Source organism: Lonchura striata, chromosome 7 (assembly GCF_046129695.1).
Source record: "Lonchura striata isolate bLonStr1 chromosome 7, bLonStr1.mat, whole genome shotgun sequence".
Classification (NCBI taxonomy): Eukaryota; Metazoa; Chordata; class Aves; order Passeriformes; family Estrildidae; genus Lonchura; species Lonchura striata.
In genome coordinates, this window is record NC_134609.1 from 12,918,202 (window position 1) to 12,943,835 (window position 25,634).

The 25,634-nt window shown below is 39.3% G+C and overlaps 1 protein-coding gene across 6 annotated transcripts in view; it reads left to right on the forward strand.

Moving 5' to 3' along the window:
• SORBS1 (sorbin and SH3 domain containing 1) overlaps positions 1 to 25,634 on the forward strand; it is a 208,431-nt gene that overhangs the window by 97,284 nt on the left and 85,513 nt on the right. Inside the window, exon 3 of one of the 6 annotated variants that reach the window (XM_031505236.2) lies at positions 13,708 to 13,774. The exons of the other annotated variants lie outside the window; for them this stretch is intronic. The gene's annotated coding sequence lies outside the window, so the exon portion shown is untranslated. The remainder of the gene's footprint in view (positions 1 to 13,707; positions 13,775 to 25,634) is intronic. 6 annotated transcript variants of the gene reach the window in all.

Below are 25,634 nucleotides of genomic sequence, written 5' to 3' on the forward strand. Positions count from 1 at the left end.
GGTTTCTGAGAAATGTGAACATTCTTTGTTCAAGGAAGGTATTAAAATATCCCATGGAACTTCAGATTAAGCCTTGCAGTTTGTGGTGACCTCAAAGTGAACCTTATCTGCCATGTTCATGTAAAGTGCTGGGCACAGACAACTTGCTGCTCTCTGTTGAGAAAGTACTTGTTTCTTTAAATGGTAGCACTGCTGAGGAATGTGTTAGTACATGTGAGGCTGCAAGTGGGAATTCAGAGCTATCCAAAGGTATTGCACTTAGAATCTAGGGTTGTGTCTGATTTCTCAGGCCCACTGAGAAATCCTTACCCTGAAGATGCTAGTTAAAGGACAGTAACCCTTTACCACTTTTTAGGGATTTGTGATGAGAGACCAGTCAGGATAGATGTTGTTCACCAACAGTTTTCAGTGATCTTTTTCTCTGTGGAAACACAAAGCTGTTTTTCAAGGCAGGCTGTAGAAATTGCTTGAAAAAGTAAAATGTGTCAGAATTTGGGAAAGTTCCCATGAACACCTTGATTATGTCATAGAAATATTGGTCAAAAGCCAAAGTTAATAATCTTATGTATCTTAAGTTAATAATTACAGGTATTAATAAACTCACTTTGAATTTTCCAGAGATAATAGCATCACTAGTAATACAGTGCATGCCATTCCAGAACCAAAAGTCTAAGGTTGTTGTTTTGGTGCATTTGGCCATCTAGTCCATTTATAGTGCAACTCCCTCTCCCTCTCAGTATTGAATTTGAATAATAGTGTATGTTTCCAGAAGGAAACAATTGACGATGTGAACTGTATAACAAAATGTGGCAAAAGAAGATCTGTTTTAATGTCAGGAATAATTGCATTATGTTTCCAGAATGGGACAAAAAGTTTTCACTTCTCAGCTTTGAAATCCCTTCCTTTCCTTGAAAAATTGTTTTCTTTTCTGCTGTTTCCTCTTCCTTGATCTAAATAGCTTTCTTCTCCTTTCCTTTTTGTCTCTTTGCTCTACCCAATGGTAAAGAGAAAACAGAACTGGGAGAAATTCACTGGTATTCCAAACTTGATTTATTACTTTTAAAAAAAATGTATTTTTTAAATGAGACAAGATGAAAACTCGGAGGAGCTGCACAGAAAATCTTGTTGGATTACAGTTGCTGCAAAAATTTATTGTGCTGTTTCATCTCATAATACAGGTGTAACTCTCATCAACTGGTCATTTATTGAATGACCATTTTCCTCTTTAACATCTTAGGGACTTCCTATCCAGCTATTGAATTATCAGAAGTCTGTTTATTTTAGGGGCTTTTAATAAAGTTGCTTTATGAAGAGGAATGCCTGTGCATACAGAAGCACCCCAGAATATGCTCCGCTATTGATCTCTCATTCATCTGCTGAACAGAATGTATGATTGCCCCTTGGCTGTTGTTTTGATAATCAACATTCCACTGAGTTGCACCTACTGCACTTAACTCCATCAGTCATTTCCTTAATATCTTCTTATATAAGGTGTAGTTGCAGCTAAAGGAAGATAATAAGATTTGCTCTAAGCCTCTCTGGATTCCTCTTGATTTACCATGCAACTTTTAATTAAAAGAGGGAAAGATGGGTGAGGAAGAGAGATCTCATCCATTTTAGTCAAGTTGTGAAATAGGGAATATAAGACTGCATCTAGGAAATTATAATTGTCCCAAAGTTACTATTAGTTCTCTTGGTTCTCTAGCAGTAGGTACATAAGAGAGTGAAAAGGAGGAAGGATGGACCTGTCAGGAACAGGAGACTCAGACTCAAAGCTTCCTGCCACAAATGGATCAAAGATCAGGACCTGAAGATTATTGATTAAGGTCTGTGCAGGAGGAAAGAGAACATCTGTTCTTGTTCTATCATGCTCTACCCTGCTGGGGTGGGGATGGCACTTACCCTTCAGGTTGGGTGAAGTGAGAGAGAGGATAAGAGTAAGAAGTGCACCCTTCTTTACATTTGTGTCTCCACCATTTTTCAGCCTGTTAGCACTGGAACACTCAGATTTTTTCCAAAAGGCTATTTCAGCACGGTGTGAAGCCTTACACAGGAAATGTGCATTTTCCCAGGTAGGCCAAAAAGTCTGTGATTCACTTCTGGTGACCACATGTCTTGTACAAACATAAAGGTCTTGACCAGCCCAGGTTTTAGAAAATAGCTTTCTCTTTGTGAAACTGTTCTGCATCTTAAAGGATGTATCTGTCAATGATGGCATCAGAACTTTTTTGAACATGAAGACAAATCCTGACCAAGAGAACAGGATCAGACAATAACCTGGATTACTAAACAAGAAGTAACTGAAAATAGGCAGTGTATGTATTTTACAGTGTGGACAGAAAGCAGTAAATATTTATCTGCCCTTTCCTTCCCTTTGAAATAAACACTTAAGACTGTTGTAATTTAGATAATGTTTCTATACTAACCCCTCTCTTTAAGGGAGACATCTATTTCCTATTACAACCATATAGAGGCCCTGAACTAAAATATTTTGCATACCTTTGTAGGCCTCCAGGAAACGTTAAACACACAGACGCAGACAAAAAGCTCTGAAGCCCCTGTTTAAAATTAGGAGCAGAGACGGGAAACAGGGCTTTTGTCTGATTTTCTCAGACCTGATATGAAAAAAATCTCAAGTAAATTTACTTATTTTGCATAAAAGCATCTTGTTTCTCAGTATTAATCCAGACAAGCTGTTGTACCAGCAAGGCCAGTGGGCAGTTACCCTTTTACCACACAACGGCCACTCTGAGAGTATTTTTAAAATATATCTCTTAATTTTAAAAAAGCAAACAAGAAAACAACAACCTTGATTGCACAATCTATTTGCTAGTTGCTGCTCTAAGAACAGCCAGCTTGCCTTATACTAAAAATGCTATTTGATAATATATAAAAAGCACATATGTATTTAAAATAGGTTTGCTGCTGTAAGATTTCACTATCAGCATGCTTTAGTTTTTGCAACTGTAGGCAAAGGGAGAGCAGAAAATAGGAGTAATAGCTGCTGAAATAATTGTGGAAAAGCTCCTATTAGTAAATAATTTTGCCCATGAAATTAGATACTGGAGTAGGTATACTGGAGTGAACAGGGAACAGTCACAAGTGCAGAGGTTTGAAAGGGTGCTGCCCTTTAGAAGTAGAAAGTCACTTCAGGATGACTTTTAAGGATCTATCTATCTATCTATCTATCTATCTATCTATCTATCTATCATCTATCTACCTTCTGAATTGTGGTTATGAGTCAAAATTTCCAAAGTGTTGTGCTACTCTGAGCCTTGATGTAGTTAGTTCCCTGTCTGTGAGATGGACCTAATTATACAGACAATTTCTCATTAAGGAGCATTGTGAAAACTAGATAAATGGGAGGATGAGAATGGGCACGATTGTGTGCCCAGAAGGTTCAAAGATCTTTTTAATGTAGACCGCTGCTCTGGCAGTGGTCAGTGTCAGTGGTTTAGGGGAAGGATTAATGTAGAGGGAAAATTCAAATTGTTATCATACGTGAGATATCCACACCTTCCAGTAACTTTTGGTTGATAGTTTCTCATGCCAAAAGTTCTAGGATTAGAACTGTTCATTCATTTTTTTGAATTTCATTTTTTTGAGTTTGCTCACAGGGTGGACTTCCACAAGATCATGGGCAACAAGCTGTGCAATTGTTCTATTAATGATGTGAAAAATAACTTCATTTTGTTTGTTTTAAAACTTCTGCCTAAAGTGTCCTTTAGTTCTTGTTACAAGAAGGAATGGGCTGCCATTCCCAGATTATCATTTTTGGTGCATTTGATGATTTAATAGAACACTCTCTCATCTCCCCTCTGCCAACTGTTTCTCAGATTGAAGAATCCTTGTTTATCCTGTGTCTCTTGGTCAAGCACTTGAGGAGCTTTCATTATTCTTACCTCCTTCCTCTGTTCTTTATCTAGTTTTAACTTTGAGGTGCTAATCTGTAGGAGACATGCTGTCAATTCTAAATGCTGCTATCAGTGTTGTTTGCCTGGGACTTCTTGGTGGGAAGTCATTTGAGATTAATATTACATTGTGTGAAGACTTAAGTCTTATAGAGCACATGTGCACTTGTACTAGAGCTTACATAGTGGAGAGAGAGATCTCTTAGGGATCTGTTTTCCCTGAGTGAGATGTAATGATTTGGAAAACGGAGAGCTGACTATCCACTGTTATTTTTATTATTAAGTGGAGCTAGAGTCACTTTCTTAAAGAGCAATGCCAGAGGAAGAGTGAAGTTCAAAAGAAAAATTATTTTTCTTACTGAGACTCCAGAATGAAATGAGTTTGCACCTAAGAAAGTTAACAAAAAAAATTGCTTGAACATCCTCTTCCTTTCTACAGCAGCTGTTTCCACTCTGTATTTTAATGAGTGGGCTGAACTAAAGTCTTTGGGGAAGGGCTTTCCCCTCCCTCCCCTTTTTTGGTATCCCTATGTAAAAGGCTGCACTACAGTATTACATTGTGCTTCTGTTGAATGAGTAAATTCCTATGGCTGGAAGGTCCAAAGGAAGGGTTACATCATGTTTTCAGCTGGTCAAGCTCCCTAATGCAATATTTTTAAAATTTTCCTGGATATTCCACTGATGTGATTTTGGCTGCAAGAAGTAAGTATTTGAAACAGCAGAAGGTTTAGGACCTTTCCAATCTCGTATAAATTTTCTGCTATAAATAACTTGTGGAGTATCTGCTGGTTTTCGAGGTAGATTTTGTTTCAATTACTTAATTTTATATTTCCTGTTAACTGTTTGTGTATGTTCTGAATGATTTTTAATTTCCTTGAAGTTACATACTGAGATTCTTGGAGGAAAGTAACTCAAATAGTGCTGTCTATAAAGTGTGGTGGAAAGTATTGATTCCCTTTTGCTGTTTAACAAAATGAGACTGACTACAGATGTTATTTCCCAACTACTTTTTGAATCCCCTACTTCTTTATTCATTTCTGGCAGCTGAATGACTTTATTTTTTTCATTCTGGTTGTGTAGTTTTATTCAGAGTCCAATCAGTCCCTCTTATGTGTGCTGAGAACATCTGCTTTGCAAGCTATCGTTTGCTGTCATAGTAATACAATAATTTTTCTGTCTTTTATATGATTTCTCATACGGAGCTGAACTGAGAAAATGGTGAAAGCAGTGGCACTTTTTTTTTTCCTTCTGTGCTAGATTATGTTCACTGAACTCAGCAAATAGCAGAATTCCCCCTGGAGTACTGGGAAACAGCCCAAACTCACTACAGTTGCGTTTTGCTCGACTGTTCTTGTAGTAGGCTTTTCTCTTTTTTTTCTCTTTGTCTTTTATGGTCTGCTGAAATTCTTTCTGTTGTAACTGCATTCCTGATCAATTCCATTCTCAGATAGGCATCTCTTGCCTGTTAAATTTCCCCAAATGAATATCCTGAAATAAAAAAAAGAGATGCCATGCATAAACTGCAAATTCAAGTTGAGATTTTCTTTTAACTTAAACTGGAAGTAAGATGGGCTCATTTTGAAGCCTGCTTAATGATTTAATTAGTTTCTGTTTTAAATTATTTTCTTAATTTAATGGAAAGTCAAGGATTCCTTCCCTTAAGCCTTTGAAACTTAACTTTGGGTATGATTCTAGATTTCTCAGTTGCAGCTGGAACAATTTAGGGCCAGAGTCAAACTTGATTATTTGACTCAATAATTAGTAGCACATTCCAAACATTTTGAATGAGACCTAGGGTTAAGTCTTTCTTAGTTATTCTAGCATAAATATGGGAGGAGAACTTCTTTCATTTCAAAAGTTCGAGTGTCTGTGAGCATCCAGATGCTTGGACTTTAAGACAAGCATTGTGGTTGATGTCAGGACAGGTTCTTCAGTCTCATTTTCCAATTATATTCTACTCCAGTAAGCACCTGCGTCTGACCTTGCAATATTCACCTCACCTGAGATTGGCATGGCAGCATGGCCACAAGTAGCCTATGGAGAGAGCCCAGCAACTGCTCTTAGGTACTGGAGTTCTTCCACGTGGTCTGGTTTAAGAAATTAAAGCTACAGCTAATCTGGATTTCATTCTGGCATAGCTCCAGGCCATGAACAGCCCCTCTGTTCTAGTTGGGAAAGCCAAGATTCAATTAAGCAGAGAGAGATTATAGTAAATACAGGATCATTTAGAAACCACCTTGGTTTAGGTAGATTTGGGTGATATCTGAAGATAGTTACCCTGTCTCTATCTTGTGATTGACTTAAACTTTAATGCTTCCTTTAGGGATTCATCCTCTTGCTTAGTAATTTATGGTCATTCTGAAAGGCTGGAGCTACATTATATGTTGTTGCACATAAAAGGCTACTGCTGCTGCTCCCAAGTGGAGTCCCACTCTGCAGCATCTGTAAGTGCTTTCCCACTTCTCCCATCAGTGACTTGAGATGGCTGCTAATAGTCTGAGCTCAGGAGGCTGAACAGCCCTGAACACCATGGCTCAGTTTTCTGTTAAGTTTTTCCAGAATATTTTCTTGATGTTTAAATGACAAAGTTTGTTATTCTGCACCTTCCTAAGGCATACAGTTCAACAGAGGCAGTCATTTAGAGCAAGAGCCAGAACCCAGAGTGTGGCTTATAGCTTTTAAAACACCTTGTAGAGAGCTTCCTGCCTGCTCTGCCGGAGAGATTTCCATTGAGACTCCTTTGAGGTGACCGAATGGTCTCCCTTTATGTAAAATATCTTCTCTATATGGCCATCATATGATGATTTACTGTCTTGCATACCTATGGTCTGTGGCCAACAAGTGAGAGAAATAACTGCATGGAGGCATAACTGGGCACAGCAGCCTTGTCCAGGCTCCCCTGTGGCAGCTGAAAATGAGCTTTGGCTGTGAACTGAGGCTCACTAAGAGGGGCAAGTTTAATATCTAACTCTGTGTGATCTCCAGCATTTTATTTCATCTGTCTTCATTAAATTTCCCTATATATGAATACTCAGCATTAATGATGCTTCATTTGTCTGTATAGTCTGATGAAGTATCTAGTTTCAGAACACCTAGGACATTAGGGATAGGATTTGACTGGACCTTTAAGTAATGCTGTGATAAAAAGTGTTGCACTATGAAAACCTTTCAGGTAAGGTTTTTATATTTATCCATAATATATTTACACACGTAAAAGGCATATCCTGAGTTAAAGAACTGCTGAAAGCTTTATTAGGGAAGAGTCATATGTGTCACACAGAGCATGTCTGTTTTTCTTCTCTTCAATCAATACACAGAAATGAGATTTGTCTCATTTTTGATTGTAATTTCTGATAATACCTGAAGGGAGGGAAGCATAGATATATTGATGTACTTTGCTATGCACACTGCAGTAATGTTTAGCACATTATCATGTGTTAATATAACTTTAAAATTTTTTTTTTAGATTTTTTAGATTTCATTAGAATCTGTTGGCTCTCTATGTGATAGGTTCCCCAGAACCAAGAGCACATAACTCAGGGCTGTCCTGTTTTATAAGAAATCCCATCCAACCCCTGACTTGATTAGTTTATGAATTCCCACAGTTGTATATTCTGAGTAACCAAGACTTCTAGGGCCCACTTAATTTTCACAGAGAATAAAATGTGAAGTCTGGGTTTTTTTTTTTTTCTATATCTCATAGTTTTGCATGGTTATAAAAAGCTTTTGGCACTCAAATCTTTGCTAATCTGTTTTGCAGCTTGCTCTCATACACCTCTTCTGAGATTTCATCCTCAGTACCCTAATATGTTCTATGTGACAAAATAGTAAAAGATTTATAGACAGTATTACTTGAATATGATTTTCTGCATGATGTAGAAGTGATACTTTAAAGATTTAATGAAATTAATGAATTTGTTGAAGAATAGAATGCATAGAAAGGCTGCCATTCATGAAGTAATAAAAAGGTATAGGTGCATTTTTCTTTCAATGTATACAGTATTAATATTCTTCCCAAATTATTCATGTCACAAAGTGAGGATGACTTGGGTAGGAGAGAAGGTGGGGTTCTTAGAAGCAAAGGAATTATTAATAATGCTGCCAGAAGTAAAATGGCAGTGGGAATCACTTAGGATCTATATTCTTCTGTGTTGCACTTCCTAAATTATTTTGTGATTGGACAGACAAAGGCACACATTCTTTTTGGGATCTATATGGCTGCAGGTAGTGGCATTGATTAGATTGCATGATAAGGGGCATGCCTTGGATTTACAGCAGTAGAACTGAGACCTGGACTAGCACCATTTGTAATCAATTATTCTGGGTTGATACAGCAGTAAGTCTCTGCTCTTGAATCATGATTCTGTAGTGGAATTGATATAAATTTGTCTGGAATATTCCAGGAGAGTATGAAAAATAAATGTCAAAATCTGGTTGGTTTCAGGTGGGGAGACTGAGTACTTAACACAGTGATAGAAGTGCAAGACTTTTTATAGAGTATTGATTAAGTTCTTAAGTATTTGAAAAGGAAAACAGCAGCTTTAGTTCTGTTTTCTAATTGAGAAAATGAGATGCTGCTTTCTAGTGCAGTGATTACACAAGGCTGGGAATAAAGTTTAGGTTTCCTGAATTCCAGTTCCTTAATGAGCTCTGTGAGAGTTCCCCCCGAATTATCTTCAGGGAGAAGATATCCTACTAAATTGTGATTACTTAGCAACTCTGAATCAGAACATCCTAAAAGGTTTGAAAGAGCGCATCATCAGAAAATCTGTTTTTCTAAACGCGGATCTGGTAGTCCTCTAAAATATGGAAGAAGGTGGGAAACTTATTCATTAATTCTCTTTGCACCTTACATTATTACCAGGGGCAGGATGTTGTCCATGGTAAATTCCACATGCTTCTGGGTAATGTCTTATCATTGTGTAAGCTTCTATACAATGTTTCCTGTGTCCTGGATATTTTCTTAATGTTGTTGGAGTTTTTTTCTTTCTTTAATGTCTGTTTCTTGTGGGGAAGAGGAAGATAGCTGTAATGTTCTCCCCATAAATCATGTGCTCTGAGAGGAGGTGTGTTAGTGGTTTTCTTGTGATCAGCAGCTCTTAAAAATGGCAGAACACCACTGTTTCATGCACACTAATGGGCTGTAAATAAGAAATTGTCCAAGAATAACCATAGTTTTTGGCGTGTAGAAGAATACTTGGCAGTAAGCTTGTCTGCAGATAACACACAGCACTACTATTTTAAGTGTTGGGGTGTAGGGTTTTTTGTGTTTGTGTAGCTGTTTGTTTTGTTGTTTGAAATCAGATCAAAATATTTCCTGCAGGTTTTGATGTGCTAATCTGTATTCGAACAGTTTTGGGGGCACATTGTGTGTAGTTAAGTTTATAGACTTGTCCAAAACCTCAGATCATGACCTCCTACACAGAAATGGGAGCACATCTATCACATTTTCAGTAGCAAGGGGAAGTATGCTGTCTTGGAGCCATTTAAAATGCTTTTATTTCATATTTGCCAAGTTCTTCTCTTCTCTGTACGTTTTAATGGCTCAGACCTCTGGAAACTTTTCCATACATGGTTAAAGTGTAACCACTGATGGCAGGGGGAGGGGGGGAAAGGGGAGGATGGAGGGAACAACCTACTGAGCTGATAGAATTTTAAACAAACTTGGGTGGTTTTGTTGAGACAGCGTGCAGCCCAAAGTCATACATATATATTCACATGCGGGGCATTTCTCAGTCTTAATCATGCTGGAAGCTAGAGTAATTAAGTGTCAATATAGTGTGCATGCAGTGGCTTGGTATCCAGGAAGGGCAGATAGCCTCAATGCTCCCTTCATTCAAGCCCATCTTCTCAGACAGGATCCTTTCTGGAACCCTATTTTTAAAAGATCCCTTCAGCCTTTCTGCCTTTGCCCATCTTTTACACACATTATTGGAATAACTTGGTTAATATTGCCATCTTTTAATGGTGGGAACCGTTTGCATATCTATCTTGTTCTCCCCTTAAACTAGTTTGTCATGGACAGCGCTTAATTTTGAGCAGCTTGGTAATAGGTCATCAGCATTGGATCAAATGTTGTATACCTTTTCTATTTTTAAAATGTTCTTTAAAATAATCTAAAGACATCTGTGCCTTTAAATTATTATTGTCTCAGTTACACTTCTGTGTAACTGAGCCCTCTTCTAAGCTGGAAACACTGAGGGATTGATTTGGTCTAGTGCTCACTAATGTCAGATGAACTGAGTTGTTCTACTGTCTGTCACAAGCCTATTGGTCAAATAATATGCTTGCTTTGGGTAGAATTTTCAAAAGCACACAGCAGTTATGTAAATCTATTTCTATTCAAGCTGATGGAGGCCTAATTCTTATTTCCACTAAGGCTTCATTACACTGCCTGGCAGGATCAAGATATTTAAAACTAGGCTTTTTGCCCTACCACAGGAATATAAAGGGATCCCATGGAAATGCAAATCTGTGGCTGACAATTTTTCCATTGACTTCAGTGGAAGAAAGATTAAACAGACAGATCCACTTTTTAATAATTTCAGCCTTGGCTTCTCTGTTTTCCTTATTTAAAATAAGCCTAGTATCATGGACCTGCTTCACTTACCTACAAATGCAACAAAGCTAATGAAATGCTTGTCCAGCTGTTTGAAGATGTTCAGGGCCGCCTAAGTGTCCACTTGCATCATTAACTTGAACTAACTTTCTCATCAGTGAAAATTTTTTATTTTGTATCTATGAGAAATATCCCTAAATCCAAGTAATTCAGTTTAGCAAGACAATGTGTTGTTCATGAATTTAAGAGCCTCACATGTGATGAGGACTTCTGCTGTGCAGGACTATATCATTGCAGGAGGGCACTGGGTCCATGTTAAGCATGCTGCAGGTCACGAGACTCTTGGTGGAGCCAATTTGTTTCTATCCCAACTCTACAAGAATCTATCAGTTGCTAATGGTATTTTGTAACAAATCCTTGCAAAAGTTCAAAAGAACATGAGGATTACTGTCTTCTAAATGTCATATGTATTTTGCAGACTGATAATGAAGCATTTTGTTACCCTGATGAACTTCTCCTGTTGACATTCTAGAGCTCAAATTAATACCACTGTAGCTTAGGATCACATTGCTCAATTTATACTAAAACTGTTAGCAGGAATAAAAATAAAAATATTTTTAAGTGTCATTGTTACATGAGCTGAAATAGTTGTTATATAAGTTCAGAGACTACAACATTAAGCATTCAATTTAATTGAAACATACAAACATGTACTAACAGATGCCTAAAAACCCTTGCCTGAAAGAGAAATCTCTGCTTACATGAGCAACTGCCTTGCAGTCAGTGGGCTTGCTTGGAAAAGGCTATGTGTAAAAAATTGCAAAATCAAATCCTAAATAAGAAACACATCATAGTTAATCTGTGCAAATGTGGGGTTGCCTTGTGACATAGGGCTTTTGCCATCTCTTGAAATAGATGAGTATGGTGCAAAAAAGGTCATGGTCTAAAATGTTACTTCAGGAAACAGCTTATTCCATTTCCATTCTGTAATGTCTCTGGATTTACTTGATCAATAATGTACATAAAACTTTCATGGATATAATCTGTATTTCTTTCTTATGGTGTTGCATTTTTTTATCTGTTGATGTCAGAATCTGACAACAGGATGCACCAGAACAGCCTATTAAATACAGCTGATATTGACTGTTCCTGAAATGCACCCTGATTTTACAATTAGTAAAGACTACCTTGGTTTTGTTAGCATTGGAGCAGTAAAGCAGGTTGGGAATGAGTAAATCTGCACTTTTCTGGTAACTGTAGCCGGCTGAGAGGACTGCTTATCATCTCTGGTGTCCAGTGCATCATATGTTAAGCAGCTTATGTTTAAATGCATTGCACTTTATTGGCTACACTATTACAATTTGTACAGCTGTCTAGAGCTCCCAGTACTCCAAAGATGATGTATCCAGAGGCCACTAGTAGTTAATGACCATCCTTAGGACTGTGGCTGAAGCCAGGGTGCAGATTTTTTTCCTCTAATGAATATATACCCTAACACAACTTTTATGAGATGGGCCCTGGCCTCATCTCTGTCAGAGCAGAGAGAGGTGCCAGGATTTTAGTCAGTTTGAATGCACAGCAACACAGTCCCCATGGGAACTTTGTGAAGGTGAAAGGTTGATCTGTTGTGAAACTGCTGGTTTACCATTCTAGACCTTCCGCTTTCACCGAGGAACTGTGCTATTTGGTTAGTTATCTTAGTGCTACAGGATCCCGAATATTCCAGCATAGCTTGGTCTATATTTTAAGTACAGCCATATTTCCAGTCTGGAATTGACCCCTTTAGCTGTGGTATTTTCCCCAAACGTGGTTGGCTTGAAACAATCTCACTTCCAACACAAAACACAACTTTAAAACCCACACCTTTAAGTCTCTTACAAACTGAAACTACCCAGCTCTGTATATACTGTTCTGATGGGACAAGAAATCTGTGGGGCTGCTCAGTGCCAGTTGTTCCCTTTCCTTCTGTAAAGGATTAAGTGCCTCCATGTAGCACGGAATGAGAACAGCCCTGCAAATGTGGGCTGCTGCCTGTGTGCTGTGATCCATATGTAGCTAGACATCATGGTCTTGGCTACTGCCACCTGAGGCTGTGACAAATTTTGTTGCTGTGATTCCTAGGGAAAATTCACATCTCTGTTAAAAACCCCTAGGTTTCCAGGCTCTTTCCATAGTGAGTAGACAAATGTAAGCACTGCCATGTGGTGATTTATTCCAGCTTATGTGTTTGTTGTAGGACAGGATTACTTGTCCCTTCAAAGCCCTTGTCGCTCACCATTGACTACAGAGGCAACTGTCTACATGCCTGACATTTTACTAATTCCAGTTAGGTGAAGTGGATGCTGCCATTACTATTTGTCTCTCATGATTGTTCATGTGAAATGTCCATGTTTAGAATTGATAGCATCTTGAATGAGGATTTATGAATGTCCTGTATGTGTATGTGCTGATTTGCAAACCACACTTTGGCAACATGGGGTTTTTTGAGGATTTTTACTGTGGGAAAGCAATGAATAACTGGTCTCATTGGGAAATAGAAAGTACTGGGTCATGAAGAGATAATGAAAACTACAGCTTTCTGCAACATCTAAAGTTTCTGAGAATTTAAAAATACTAGGTTTTTTTGTGTTACAAATGCTTTGGGTGCATGATATCTTCAGTGGTTACTTAGACCTGAGTGGGATTTAGCCTTTTAGCATGTGTAAAGTTGTTAATTAGGAAGGAGCAGTTCTGCTCCTGAACATATCACATAATTGTTGTGAAATTTTATCATTATGAATTTTCAATATGTATAAGTATCCAGAGCAATCTGGGGTAAATTTAAATCTATTTAGTAAGGTCCAATGGCACTTGCATAAGGGGCGTCCTTCTTCAGAAGCCCAAAACTGTAGCTGTTTACATCCTTAAAGTTACAGTGCTACTTAATTCTGTTCAGTGAAAGAGGTAATAGACACAGAGTTAAATAGTTGCAGGGACAAATTCTTGTTTCTCAGCTTTTTAAAACCTGTACCTGCTGGTATCCAAGCCATACTGTGTTTTCCTTAACATAGAGAATGTCAGGAGACCAAATTTGTCATTGCATCAGGAGGGCTGGTGTTCTGTTTTTAGCAACTTATTGGGGGTGTGGGAAGAAGAAGTTGTAGTAAGATACTGTGTTCTTCTCTATTAGCAATGGTGGATTTCACTCTGTCATCTGCTGAATTACTTCACTGATATGACTGCGCTGTTTCCTGGTAGGGACTGTTTGGATGGAAGGTGCTTCCATGCGTGTCTGATGAGTTCCTCTTCACAAGACACTGAGCAGGTAACTTGTTTCACACAGTGCAATAAAGCTGTGATATAAAGGTGACTTCTGCTCACTCTGAGACTGGCTTCAAGATCCTGTTGTCATAGAAGAGTTATTGTGTAGAGAGTGATTCTGTTCAGAGTCATCTAATTTCTGCATTATGTTGTTTGTGTACTCCTCTAGGCATGCTTGTGGAGCGTCTTTAATGAAGGGAGTCAGCATTTTGCAGTATAAGCATATTAATTAATTCCTATTATCTTTATTGTGGACATGAAACCCCAAATCACTTTGCTTATTTAGAAAAGCAGAACCTGGAAAGGGTTTGCTGTATTATTAAGGATGCTCTTTGTCATTCCAGTAGTCTACTGACAATTGAATGCACCGTAGACACAGTTCATTGGGCTATTGTGGTTTCCTTTGGGACTTGAGACGAAGCGTCCTGCTGGTGCTTCGAATTTCTCCATTGACAGAGCAAGGACAACTGTTGCTTAGTCCCAGCAAAAGGGACTTTTCAGCTGAGAGTTACTGTGAAGTTGTTGAGATTACATATGTTAGAGAAATGTATCATTTTGTTCTGACTGAAATGCAGCATTGCCCTTTCCCTTGTAATTATCTTTAAGATGAGAGTTCCAGGACTTCAGCACTTACAGCAGTTCCTTACTGCATCTCTGGAAGTTCTTGCTATTTGTAACTGTGGAAGTTCTTGCTATTTGTAACAGAATAGTTTCCATTTGTCATGACAGACTATTTCTAAGCTTTGCTCATTAGTTAGGACTGGAATATATCACTTTATTTGTTTCTGTAGATGCTTTCATCAGAAACCAAGTCCAGATGTAGAGGGTTGGCAATAGATCAGGCTGAACTACCAGAGGTTTTGCTGAGACTAAATAAGGCTTAAATATTTTCATTCTGTTTCCTCTTCACCTTACTTATCATGCTGGCATTGACAAAAGCAAGGCTGCTTTCCTGAGTGCTGAGCACCCTTCTGCATCATCAGCAAGTGCTGTTAGCAGTGTTTAAAATACAAGAGACTTGTTGGTGCAAGAGAGAAACAGGGGTTTCAATAGCTAATGCTTCTTGTTTTTGGCAAGCCTATTAAGATGTCAAGTGGCTCCTACAGTGGACAGGATTCTGAGATCTGCAGTAGCACAGTCCTGACATTTGGGACTGGCAGCCAGCCCTGAAGGTGACAGCGCACTCAGTCTGTTTTCACTGTGCTTCTCCTCACAGGTCTATATCTGGTAATGGGCTGCCTGCTGCTGGCAATTTCCATGGCAGTCCCCACTAACTGCCAACACTGTTTTCATCTGTCAGGAGCAATTCCTAATCAAGCACTGCCCCTCTGCAACTCTGGGCAATTACCATGTGTGTAATGAGGTGTAATAATGTATGGTCATTGGTAAACCACAGCATTGTACTGACTTTTGCCTTCTGCAGCCCAGAGAATGCTGGTGGAAGGCAACTTGCTGCAAGATGCTGCAACATGGCTACTTTTCTGTGTGCAGGAGCCAAGAGTGAGCAATGGTTTACACTTGGAGTGGGGTGTGTGACAAAATACTGCTTCAGGGCTGCTGATGCCACTGAAAGGGCCTCACAGTGAGGCAATTAACTTTAAGGCATCCTCTCAGAATAAAAGAAACAATGTCCAACCCCTCAAACTAAGGTCTTGGAGCAATGTGGGCTTTATGGAAAGTGCTGTTCTAATTTTCAGCAGCTGAGTTAGTAAAACAGCATGACTTGGCATCTAGTTATAGAAAATGCTGGAGAAGGATATTGCTTGCCAAATATGCAAAGCATTTGTGTGATTTACTTCAGCAAAGACTTGAAATACATCCTACTCAGTCTCAGCTAAGGAGGAACTCTGGGGCTGGGAAAGCACAGGGTTCTGGATGGCAAATGGAGAGTGGAAAAGCTGTGAACTCCCAAGGAGGTGCCTGTTGCCAGGCTGTGGTGGTGACAGACCTACCTGTGGATTGAACCCCTAGGACAGGTCTCTGTGTGACACAGTGGGATGATAAGATTTGGTAGAAGATGAAAGTGAGCTTAGGCTTCTGTTTCAGTAGAGCTCCTGCAGCATTTGGTGGAGCACAGGGTGCTGTTGGAACTTTCAACTGCTAATTAACTGCAGATACAATTTTAGTTACCAGTATCAAATCTGTTGAATCATCTGTGTATGGACTTTTGACTTCTGAGAGCTCTAGATTAGGATTTGTCCTTTGCTTGTCTAGAGTTAGGCTTCCTGAATGCATTCCTGTGAATTATGTCACTGATGAGGAGAATAAAACCGGCCAGAATACATCCAAATTTGGTTCACAGAAGTTACTACCATAGAAATTGTTTGCATTGTAGAATTGCATTGTTTGCATTTGTAGAATTTTGTCTCCTTCCAGGAAAAGTACCAGAGAACTCAGTGAATCAGTGAGTCTTCTACGGAAGATCTCCTTCTGTACAACTGAGATAACTTACTCTGAAATATGTAATCTAAACTGCATTAAAATCTGTTAAGTCACCCTCCTCTTCACAAAGTACATGCAGCATTCCTCTTTCCTTCTTACTACATGATGGTTTCCTGATAGCAAAGCAAGAGAGGATTAATTTGTACAATGTCAGGTCCATGAGAAGAACATTTAATTGGTACAGCGTGACAGAAATGTGTGCGTGCAAGTTATGGAAAAGCTGTAGCTTCTGGACACAGATCACTCCACCTTCCGCAATCTCTAAAAAGAAAAGGCAGGATTCCAGGACATGGCTATAACTGCACTGACACAACCTTGGTAAAGTTAGTATTGGAACATATTTCATACCAGTTCCTCAGCAGATCAACTTTATTCAGCTCCTTCCTTTTTCAAGGGCCTTGATCTTATCCCTGTTAAACAAAGAGATGCTGCTTTATTGCTTTTGAAATGGGGCTCAAGAATTCACTTACATAAAAATGCCTTGAAATCAATGGATGCTTTGCCATAGAGCATGGCTGTGTTAATCTCCTGCACACAAAAGATTATTGTCACTACACCATCAACAAGACAAAGAGGTGTGGTAATTGCTGGCTCATGGGCCTGTGGAAATCTATGGGCCTGGTTAAGAAATTCCTCCAGTGTGGAGGTGACTTTGGGGTGAAGCTAAGGCTTAATAGACAGAGACTGTCCATGGCAGTTACCTCCATGGCATGCATGTACATGGATGATCTAAACAACTTCTAACTGTTAGAGAGCCTCTGAAGACTATTCTGTTTGACTCCTATGCCAAAAACCACAAGAAGTTTCTGGTTCAATAAAAGGTGGGAAATTAAGATAAGATTGTGAAAATTTATTCATCTTCTTTTGGCATGTAATGCATCTGGAACTCTATAACGTATGTGAGCTGTAAGGAATTTAGAATTAAATAGTTCTTCCTGTAAAGTTTGAACTTGTTTCAAAAGTATTTTGCCATGAGCAAACATTACAAATGACAGCATAACATCACAGTCACCTTCACTCTGTACAGGCCTCACAGATTTTAGCTGCCAAGAAACAAACTTAGCCTGTAATACTTTGTGCCTCTTGATACTGATCTTTGAAATTGGGATACCTTCCTAATTCATTCCACTCCTGTCATGATGGGAGCAGTTCTGTTTACTCTTCTCACTGGGAAATGTGGTGAAAGTGCTGACTTATGCTTGCTGACTTATGCTTGCTGAGAACAGCAGTAGAGTGCAATGGAAGTTCCCAAGATCCTGGCTTAGGAATTGGATGCTGCATGTCTTTGTTAGTGTTTGAACATCTGTTCTGTGTGTAAGCCCCAAGACAAGTGAGTACCTTGCTCCTTTCAGGACAAAACTAATAATGTTTGAACAACTTGTTGAAAATGTTTTGGCCCAGCATCACTGTAGCTAGCTGAGCTGTGCTCTAATCAAACCAAGCCCTGTGTTATCTGAATGGGTGGATAGAAAAAATATTTCATATATTATAGCCAAATACAAAGCAGATTAGTTACTGGTCTTCTGAAACATGGATCACTTTTACTATGAAGTCAGGTTCCAAAGGTTTTTTCAGCTCTTACCATTCAGAGGAAATTGTCTGCTTGAGCCAAAGCATTCTCTGCTTTGGAATGCATGGCCAAGCTCTGCTAAGCAGACCCTTCACTAGGGCAGGTCAGCTGCTTATATGGGCAGGGTCTGCTAAATTCTCAGCCAGTGTTAAAATAGAGCAGGTGTGATAGATGACAGATGGGTGAAAGGACACTTGATTCTCCACAGCACTGATTTGGTCTATCCAGTGAAGTTCCATGAAGTCCAGGTTAAATTTAAGTTCCTGAGTTGGAAGGAGAAGAGGCTCTGTGTAAAATCCATCACAGGGTTAATAGAAAATTTATCTAATCAAGATGCAGTCTTATAAATGGCAACACTATCTGAGGCTGAAGTTTTGACTTGTATTGAATATATAAATATTTGCAGAGACATCAGTAAGAGTAACTAGAATCTTACACAGCACTAAATAAGAAACAAGCTGAGTTTGATCTGAATGTCTAATGCCAAAACAGTTGCTGATAGACTTCTCTCAGGTTTTAATACTTTTCTGATTTTTAAATGTGGAAAAAAATGGAGTAATGTCACTTCAGGACCATTTTAAAAAGCACCAGAGTATTGGATAATCTTGTCTTAGCCAGTCTTCCAGACAGTATCCCTTTTTCATTTCAGAATTCTGCAACCATATTTGACAGCTCTGTCTGTGCTATTCTGCACGTCTTTGCTGCTCTCATCAGGCACATGCCTTAGTTGTGTCTTGGTGCCAGTTTGTAATCTGCCATATCTTTAGTCTCTTTTTTTTTTTTAATGAGAAGTCTAAAGAGTTTATAGTTCATTTGGGTTTTTGTGAGGTGTCCTCATCTCTTAGATATTTAATGACCATATTAGGGAACCTCTGAAAGCCCAGAGAATTTAGTTTATAGGATTAACTCAGAAAGTTTAGTATGATTACTGAATTTGAAAAACAACTTGACTTGATGACCTTGCATTTTATGCAAAGCTGTAAACAAGAGAAGAGTAATCAAAGCTTGTCTTGTTTACAGATATGAACTTTAACATTATCTCACGGGAAAGACAAAAAGGCCACTTATTCAGATTCAAGGATAGCATCTATTTTGGCAAGTAACTCTTAGAGTAGGTACAAAGATACTTAAAAAGTAGGTCATGCTGTTGTTGCACCCTTTGACCATGTAAAATGTAAAGGGGCCAACATGCCAGGGCAGGACAAGGAAGCATTGATATTCATATGGAGAGAGAAATTCTAAGGGATGTTCTGTACAACCTGAGCAGATGTGCTCCATTTTTAACTGTGTTAGCATTGTATTTCACATTTTGTGAGATATTTAGCTATGAAGTGTATGTTTCTCTGCATTTTGATAGAATCCTAATGAATACAAGGACTATGCAATAGCAAGGTTGTTGTGTGGAATCTGTTACTAGGTATGTGGATTTTTAAACAGTACCACGATCTTTCTGTGCAATTTTCGTTGCTTTTTTTTTTTTTTTTTAATTTCTTTTGAGTTTTTTGATAATATTTTTCAAACTTGTTTTCTGTAGTCACAAAGAAGCCTGAGGTCCTTAAATATTTATATGGTCTACTAATTAAAAAGAAAAATTAATTATTAGCCCTTTTTGGAAGATGGCTATACCTACTCTGCAAGAGGATGGAGACATTGCAGCTCTTCTGCAGTGGAAGCACAGTGCTCACTTTTGCAGAAAATAAGGTAGTTATTGGCTCTGAAGGATGATGCCCAGCCTGGGCCTTCAGAGGCAATAAAAAGGATCTTTAAGGGGAAATCAGCCTGTAAGAGGCAAATGAATGTAAGAGGCAAAAAATGCATAGGCCAGGTGTAGATTTACACTGGAAATACTCCATGAAGCACTTAGCTGATCTCAACTGAGACTGGCCGCAGCCTTCCTTGTTCCCAGGAGCATGATGCCAGTTAACAGCTAGCTCAGAGCTTGCTCACAAGTCTATTATAACTCTGCATTGTGCAGAGTAGGCATTCCCAGAACTAAAAAAAAAAATGGGTTTTTGTTTAGTTGAAACCTAAGATTCCTCGTTACTGCATGAGATGCAGATTTTTCAGAAAAACCCAGCTATTGTGGGAATCACAGTCAAGGCAACTTGCTGCTGTGCTCATTAGCTTTCCAGCTCACTAAAGGAGTAGAATTGCCAGTCCTGCCAGACAATGCTCACTGGCATTGGTGCATCCCAAAACTACTGTGAATCCAAACCCATGGTTTCAGCATCCATCACACATAAAACCATGTAAGGGCTAAATACAAATTTTACAGCCTGTTTAATTCCAGCAATGACTCAGAAAGAGCAGACCGTGCCTGAAGGCACAAGTATAGGGCTGCAAATGGATGAGAGAGGTGCCTTTGGGCTGATTATTCTTGGAACTCTTCATGTAGCTCTGCCAGTTGTAGCTATTATTGATGTTAATATGATTTTCTAATCATTTTTGAAAGCCAGTAAAGATATATCCCTACTGTGTTCCCTTCTTGCCCAGTGGTAATAAATTCTTCAGGCTGATTTTCATGCCAATTTTAAAAATTTATTTTTATAAAATAGTATCTATTACACCTAGTGCTGCCTTCTAGCATGGAGCAGGATAAATCAGTGCTTCCTAGTTTTGCTTCACAATTATTCATTCATTATTTGACTTGCAGCCTGAAATTAATCAGCTTTTCTTCTATGCTTCCATCTTTCTCAGCTAAATATTTCTTTAATCCTTCTTTGTAACCTCGGTGTACATTTGCCACCTTTTCTCTTAAGCATTGATTTAATTCAGTTGTCTAATCTTATGAGGTTCCTTGGTATTATTTAATTATACATTGGTTAACGAGTCAGGTTTTCTGGGCTGCTGCTTCAAGAGTCTGCCTGATTGTTACTGTGGCTTTTGCGTGGTTCATTATGGATCCCTGCCCAGGTAGTGGTGTGGTCCCTGGACTTCCATAGCTTCCACATACCTGCTTCAGGCTGCTCCTTCCATTATTCCCTTCCTGTGCTTAAGACAAGGAGGAGTTGTCTTAAATCATGTTTTTAAGATCCTTCCACCCTAGGCAGGATGGTGTATAATCCAGCAGAAACAGCAGCCTTGAAATTGTGTCCTGTGTTCTCCCTTCAGCATCCTATAGCAGTACCCTGCAGTGAAGTAGCTGTAACTTGTCATGCTCTGGGCCAAACACTGACCCTGTGAGAGCTGATGACTTATTGAGGGTTAGACTTTCAGAAAGGCTGTCTCAGCAGATGTTTCGTTGTTAGTTGTTTTCACCCATTTTAGGGTGCCTGACTATTAGTGTTGCCACAATTGGACCTGATGTAACTTTGCCAGCTAATTGGTCACTTGCACTGTTCAGGTCCAAAATACGGAATTGTATCTGATGAGAATTTGTCTCATAGGAGTTACAATCAATTTTCATTTCTCCTGTTATGCATAAAGACATCAAAACAACATGAGGATTAAATATGAAATATTAATTTGCTCTTTAGAATGGGAAGTATTCTTTTCCTTTCAACTTGATCAAGAGTCTTTTGCCCTTTATTTTGCCAAGAATAGGCCATGTTTTCAGGGTCTAATTTCTGAATTACAAGAGCAACAAAAAGAACTCCATTCTTAAAGGCTCAGCAGAAAAATAAAATAAGCATGTGTGCAAACACAGGGGGTGGTGGTGTGTAAGCACATTGGCAGACAGGGATAGAAGCAAGAAATGTGAATTGCTTCCATGAGACATGCTTGCAGTTTCATTGCAACATGGAGCCAATGTGCAGAGAAAGCAGAGAGGCCTTTCACATCTATTAGGCAGCTCATGGGCTGTGTGTCTTGTAGCTTTTCTATGAACTGATAGTGACCCTATACAGTGTATTGTTTCTTTTTTCCTTTCTATCTGTTCAGTGTTTCAGCTTCTCAGCTCACTAGAAGCCTGCTATTGATTTTTAGATGTGTCTTAAGTTTGCCATAAATTTTATATAGTGACCTCATACTGCCGGGAAACAAAACTGACACAAGTTCACCCCAAAATACATTCTTAAATAAATGAAAAATCATGGCAATCTGTTTATAGCCCTCTGGGAATGTCTGAGTTGAAAGAGAATCCACCACCACCTCGGTAGTTCTGATCCCTGCTAGGTACATCTTTCTTTTTGTGGGAGGTTTCAGTCACTTTACTATTTGTTCTCTATATTTTGGTGTATGTTCATCTCTGTTTTGGTGTATGCATGGCAGCACCAAAAATTAATAATTATGTCTGTCTTTGCCCAGCATGTTTTGATTCCATTCACAGGCAACATAATCCCTGTGTTAGATCAGACAGATTCTGCTCTGGCAGTGGTACATCTGCCTGCCATGCCCCATTGCTCCTGCAATCTATGGCTGAATCCTTTGTCATTCTGCTGTTTCTTTTTTAATTTCCATCTGTTTGTAGTTTCAGAGTTTTTTGAATAATAGAGACGCAGTGATTGCTTTTGAAATGTGTCATAAGCTTGTTGTAAGCATTTTCTTTCCTTTTTTTTTTTTCTTTTTTAGTAGCCCCCTTTATCAGGCAGTGCAGTTGGAGGATACAGTGAGAGGAATTGACAATTTATTCCAGCTGTTCAGCTGAAGCAAATGCCAGTAGCTCTTCTGCATGTTTCCCTGCTTGCTGTTCACAATGATTTTCTATTATTTTTGGCAAAAATAGGGAGGCCTCTTTTTTTAGCCACTGGAATTTAAGCTACCTCATTGCTTGAAGTGTTAGACCAAGAGAGGTTAGGGAGATGAGGAAAATAAGTGCTTTTACTTTAAAGGATTTCTGATATAAAATCTAAGGCAAGAAATGTAGTCCTGTTCTCAGTTTTGCATGCTTCACCCTTTCTGTGTTCATTGAGGTAAAATTCATTACTGTAGTTGCTAGCTGTGAAAAATTATATTCACTATGGTGTTAACACATGTGGCTGGATTTAAAGTCCTAACTTTATTTACAACTTCCTAATGTTTGCTTCAAGCTGCAATAAAGGTCTTATAAAGCAGGTTTCCAAGTGATTTCCAGAGAGGTCAGATAGAAATAAAATGCTGTCTTCTAGTGTAGTGTCTTGAGATGCAGAGGGAGGATACAAATGCAGAAGGCACCTGCTTTCCATGGGAGTGTCAGGTGCTGGCTGTGGCCCGCAAGGGTTGGAGCACAGCAGTGCTGTGACCAGACTAGGGTGGGATCCCTGCAGCCCCGGGGCTGTGGCTGCTGGCCCCCTCACAGTGCAGAGCACCTCTCTCCTTCCTGGGAGTCTGCCTCACAGTGGGTGGAGAGCTACAGTCTGAGGAAAGTGTTTTCATCCTTGTACAAAGCCCTTCATGAGTGGCATTGCAGGCTGAGAAGTCTTTCACTGCTTTCTATTTCTCTCTCCTTTCCCTGCAGGTGTTTCATTTTTCTAGTCAGTTTTGTAGTTCTCAGCCTCTTTGAACCAAACCTAGTGAGCATGAGATCTCAGTGAGATTTTGTTGCTTTATTTTCCCCTCTTTCTGGAATGAGAGGCAATTTGTTTCCTCCTAGAGAAGTGTAAGCAATGCAGTGCCTGAAGGCTGGGTCACTGTGTTTGACCCTTTGCTTTGGTCACTGACCCACATTTAATTCAAACACATTGGTAAATAGTGGCACTTCTTATGTCGCTGAGATTTATGTAACAGACAGGGAAAGATTAGAACTGGAGATATCTCTTACTATTCTGGGGACGTGGGCTGCCAGCCAGTTCTACTTCTTGAGAAGCAAGTGTATGGTTTTGTGAGTATGAAGGTGTGACTCATTCTCCTCCTTGACATACTTTAAAACATGCACTGAGTGGTGATTTACATGAGGATGCATTGAGGCTCTGCTTGAGCTGACAGCACTTGGTGCACTTTAATCTTACATGTGGATAGAGGAAATGAGTTAATCTGCAGTTAAATATAGAGGTGGTGAAAGAGGTGGGAAGGGGAGGGATTGACTCTAATCTCCCTTAGGTTGGGGTCAGTTAGGAGTAACCTCTGTATGTGGATGGTATTACTCTGGGTGAAGTCATATCTCACCTCCCTGGAGCTGACAGTATTAGCTAATGGAAAATGGCGACAAAGTGAGAATGTGCCCCAAGTTCTGGCATCACTGCAGTTCTGATCACCATCTACATGTTGGTGACACCTTTTTTTTCCCTTTCAAGAGGTATCAAATGAATTGTAGGGGTAGTCAAATGTGTGTTGCTGAAATTACATCTTAAGGATCTGAGAGTGGATCAGTGTTGATCTACAAGCTTGGTTCCCTGTAGTTGTTGAGATGTACCATGACCTTGTTCCTTTGAATGTTTGTTTTCTGTTTATTCCTGACCTCAGTTTTGAGATGCAGATGTGGAAGAAACGGAGATACCTGCTCTGCAAACATCCACTTCTCCCTTTGTGTGCAGATGTGCTCATAAATTCTGTCATACTGAGAGCTGCCACTTTAACATTCTCTCCAGCTTCCTGCATGCCTTAATAGATATTTTCTGGGGGAAAGCCTGTATTAATGGTTTGTATGTATTAGCTGCTTCTGGGCAATTTTACTTCTCCTAAGTGCTGCTGGAATGCTGCCTGCTGGTATGCCCAAGCAGAAAGAGCCACACCTGAGCAAATGGGGGCTTTGCACCAGGCTGGCCCTGCTGTCTGTACCATGGAGGTGTATGCTTCCTGCACTGTGTTGGAGATGAGGTGAAATGGATTTCATGGATTCATTTGGATTCATTTAGACAGGTAAAAGCAGTCTTTTGGGCATGGACTGAATAAAGCTGAAAGAGGAATTTTGGCAGCAGCCTCTTCTGAGGAGGCAGCTCGAGCTCATCTGTTATGTGCTGGCAGTTTTTCTCCAAAGAGTTGAACTCAGTAGTCCATGTAAGGAATTTGCATTTGGAGGTCACATACTATATAGGTTGTGTTTGTTGAGGAGTGGGTGTAGAAAGCCACTGGTTTACATAAGCCCACTAAAATGAAAGGTCTGCCAGGCAAAAAGTTCATATGTATATTGGAGAAAATCTAAGCCAATCTTGAGAAATCAGGATCTACCCTGAAATGTACTTGTGCCTCTCTTGTTGGCTTTACTGAAAATGACACGCTTTAGCAGGATTTGGCCTTGCATGTAGATTAGTAACAGCTCCACTGTTGTCTTTAGCATTTGTGTTAGCCCAAAGTAGTATTCTTTGAGTCATTCTAATCCATAGGGACAGGTTGAACTCTGCCCAGCTGTCCCTAAGCAGTCCATATTCAGAGCATATAGACATTTTGATTTGTAAAATCTAATAACCTATTCAAACCCCAAGGATATTAGAGATGGCTTATTAGTAAGTTTGATTATTATTATTATTATTACTACTACTACTGTCATTATTATTAATAATTTTAGTTGGCAAAATATTATCAGAATTTCATCTTTGCTGCACTAGCTGAGGATACCATTTTTGCTGTGTTTGATTCTTAAGCTAGAACTCTTGTGATGGAGTGGCTCAGGTAAGAAATTTTAAAAAGATCTGTTGATACCTCTCCTGAGCTGAATGACAAGTCTTAGGACTTCCAGAGTGGAAGGGCATAACTATATCTGGGACCAAGGACAAGCATCAACTTGGCAAACTGTTGCTCAGGTTAAAGACAGGGACCCTTGTCTTCCCTTCCACACTGCTTCTTATTGCTTTACTGATGGTTGGCCTCACTTGTAGCTTTGCCAGCTGAAGGATATGTGTGAGCACTGTGTGATCAAGCATTGAGAAAATAGATCAGCTTAGTTTGTTATCACTGGTTGCTCAGTTTATCTTGGTGGATTTAGCCTTCTGTGGATTATGAAGTGCTCACTTGGACACCTCTGCTACGAGCACTGTAGGGAGTTGTAAGCTCCAGCAGG